The sequence below is a fragment of the Phaethon lepturus genome, unplaced genomic scaffold, assembly GCF_000687285.1.
Source record: "Phaethon lepturus isolate BGI_N335 unplaced genomic scaffold, ASM68728v1 scaffold10487, whole genome shotgun sequence".
In the NCBI taxonomy this organism is placed as follows: domain Eukaryota; kingdom Metazoa; phylum Chordata; class Aves; order Phaethontiformes; family Phaethontidae; genus Phaethon; species Phaethon lepturus.
The window spans coordinates 38,601-42,496 of record NW_010551169.1 but is presented as its reverse complement, the minus strand read 5'-3'; positions in this window follow the sequence as shown (position 1 = coordinate 42,496).

Sequence of the window (3,896 nt, the reverse complement as noted above, 5' to 3'; positions counted from 1 at the left end):
AAGAGCGTGAGGTTGGCATTTGTCAGAAGACCTCTCTAGTAGGCAACCCCTAGGAAGATCAGTATATCTGATGTTTGTGGTACCTAGATTCCTTTACCTTAATGAGATATTTGTGTTTCCATGCCCTTGTTTGTTACCTCTGCAGGTGTTTAGGTCTTATTTGTGTTCTGTACATGGCTGATATGAAACACATCAGAATGGCAGCTTCATACCCCCAAACTGTTATCTCTTAAATTTTACAACTTTGCATTTCCATCCACGTCCAGATTCTACCATAGCAAGCTGAAGAATTTACAGGGACAAGGGAACTTTGCAAACCAATTTTTAAAATTTTTAATGAACAGGTATTTGAACTTGCGCAATGCTTTGACCATGTGCTTTGGTTGAGGATTAGATGTTTGATCATTTTGTCAATACTCTTTTGCAGAGGCCAGCAAAGATTAGCCACAAGCTGCTACTTTTGCTGCCACACTCTGTTCAGTGCTCACCAGAAGCAGTATGCCTTGAGAAGCAGGACTGGCCAGTTTGGACTATTGTGCTAACTCAGGTGTACGGTTGCTAGGACTCTAGCAAGCTTGTTCAGGGCAGTGTAGACCTATTCCAAAATATATCAGTCTTCTAACTCTGTATGTCCTTGTTGTTCAGGCAGTTTGAGTACCTGAAACATCCAATTACAGCGTAGTGGAGGAATATCTTTATTATATTGACTATATTCTTCAATGCGTTTATAACATATTTGCTGAGCAGCTTGTTGCTATTCCTCCCTCATTCTGTCTGCACAACTTCTGCTAGTGGCAACAGAAATTGCATTGACTATATGAGAGACTAGATAACTGTGAGATCACATTATCCTTGAGCAAAGACACTAGCTTTACAAAGATAGCTAGGAAAATTACAATTGATAATATTTGATCTGTCAATTGAATTATGGAAAAATAGCAATTAACCCCAAATATACAGAAAATTTTAGAAAAAATACAGAATTTTAGACTTGTGTATTTTCCTGAAGATCTCAAAATTTATGAAGAGAGCTTTGCAGTGTCCCTGTGTTGTCCTTGTTGTATAGTTGAGAAAGTGAAGCAAAAAGGACTTGTAAATTAGGTAATGTTTCTCACAAAGCCTAAACCAGATCCAGGACTAGAAACTAGGTGTCAGATTTCCAGGGTGATGTTTTAGTCCTGAGACCCATCCTTTCTTCTTTGCATAGCCATTTATTGCAGTTCTGTCAGAAAGGCTGTTTCCATGTAAAATTGAATGTTACTTTTTCAGCCATTGTGCCAGAATATAGAACAGCTAGACTAAGGTTTTTGTAAGCATGTTGTTTATGAGGGCAACAAAGCCAACTTTGCTCTACAACTTTTTACAGAATATTCTGGCTGCGAAAGTAGATTTATGAATGCCAGGTTGTGTTCAAGTCATGCAGAAGTTCAAGGCAACTTAGTCAACACTGGAAATGAAGGCACACTCTCAAGATACGGTATTTATGTCGGCAAAAGAATATCATTAGCTCTACCATGTCATGAGAGTATTTTCATCTGCATTTCACTACAAGAGCAAAATTTGACAAACGTTTGACAGGATTCTGATTGGCAAAAAGTAACATGTTAGCAAATCAGTACCACTGAGAGACCAATGTGACATGTGATTTGACAGCAAGACAAAGTGTTCCAACCCTCAAAGCTAAAACAGGAACTGAAACTAAATTTGTAATTGTATTATATGTTTTCCAGAACATCAGATACAGTTGATTTGCTCTCTGCCATTGACATTCTTGCCTTAACTTCCATCCAAGAATAAACATGATCTTTTTTGCACAAGAACACCCATAAAGAATTAGTCAGAAACAGAAGTATTATTAAGCACGTTATTAGTTTGGCAGTGTTCTGCGTTTTTAACTATTTTTGAGACCTTTCAGTCTCAGAAATATGCATTATCTGTGCTCTGCGTAGCTTACCATTCCAAAAAACCTCATAATTTCTGAGTCTAGTAGAGAGGGACACTTTATACTCTTCCTCCCTGTAGTTGAAAGCAAGGAAATACATTTGACTTGACACTTCGGAAAATTTCCCACTTAGCACATGAGCGTAACTTCCTTAATTTTGTTATGTTTTGTCTTTTTTAGAATGTGAATGTTAGGGAGGGGTAGGAAGTATAGAAAGACAGAAATGAAGGAATGTTTAAAGATGCTAAACAGGACTTTAGTGAATCTAATTGAACTGCTCGCAACTAGGAGCATCTCCTGGAGAAACCTAACAGTCTAGACAGAGCTGTCTGTTCTGTACTGATTTTCTTGAAACTCCATTTGATTAGGTTTAATGGATTGCTGTGTTGCTCATCCAGTTACAGGAAGTCCCTGCATGGTGATATGGTGATGAATTGGTTTCATAATTTCCCTTTTCTTTTTCAACATGCTGCCTTTTTTTTCTTTCTTTCTTTCTTTCTTTCTTGGTCAGGTATCCTGCCTCTGCTTTCTATGGAGAAAAGCTGAGAGAGTTGGGGTTACTCAGCCTGGAGAAGAGAAGGCTCTGAGGAGACTTTATTGCAGCCTTTCACTACCTAAAGGGGGCTTATCAGAAAGATGGGGACAGATGTTTTAGCAGGGCCTGTAGTGATAGAACAAGGGGTAATGGTTTTAAATTAAAAAAGGGTAGATTCGACTAGATAAAAGGAAGAAATTTTTCACACTGAGGGTGGTGAAACAGTGGCACAGGTTGCCCAGAGAGGTGGTAGATGCCCCATCCCCAGAAACATTTCAGGTCAGGTTGGACGGGGCTCTGAGCATCCTGCTCTAGTTGAAGGCTCATTGCAGGGGAGTTGGACTAGATGACTTTTAAAGGTCTCCAACCCAAACTATTCTATGATTCTATGATACAATGTTGAAATCCTTTGCAGATTCACCTGTAAACTTATCTCCCATCTTAGACTTCCTTCTGAAAAAAATGCACTTTAGCACAATAAGTAATATAATTAGGAAAGTTCTGCCTTCACTTTTCAGCTAACTCATATGATACCCACTATAGATATGCACGATTTTTTTTATCAATAATGTTTCAGTTTGCTTCACAGTCAAATGACTGACTAGATACTTCAGAAGACAAAAGAGGCTCTGCAACAGAGTTTTCTGGTCCTGACCAAGAGCCATGGTAATGAACACTGTATGCAAAGATGGCTGTGAGGCTTCCCTTTCAACAGGGGTTATGCCAGAATTTAATCATGGGCATGAGGTGTGTATGCCTCATTGAAACTAAATTGCCCTTTTTTATTTACTAAATTGCCCTTTAACACTTCTGCACCACAAATAGCAGCCAGTGGCTACATCTCAGGAGAGTACCACCTTTGTTGTTCAACAATACGATACTTTATTCAGTTTGCAATGAAGGGTGAGAGTTCTAATATATTGTTCTATTTATTTGCAAGGCAACTTTAGCAGTCACTTGCCCATTGCAGAGGTCTCTGCTTGGTAGCTGGCTGGCAGGGTTATTATCACAACTTACGCTATGTCCTGGCTACAGTTGTGGTTGGTTTCAGAGAGCTTTTTATCTGCTGCTGTAATTCTGCTGTATTAGCAGCATATTTTTGAGGTACGTGGTTTTATTGCATTAATGTTATAATTATACCTTCAGTTAGCACCTCTTAATTTAACATACTGTTTTAATATAGGAAAACCTACTACTTTGGCCATAAGTGTGACTCTATTCAGACTTTATACCGCTAGCATATGTGTCATGATATCATCCTATGAGACTGAGTTGTGCCAGGCTTGCCTCAGGGATGCAAGGAAATAGTGATCAGTTAGGGCTGCAAGACTATCTTCTGAGATGGTCCTCATGACCAAGAAATGTTAGTGTTACACAAGCCTGTGTCATTGCCTAGGAAAACATTTCAGCAAAAGGGTG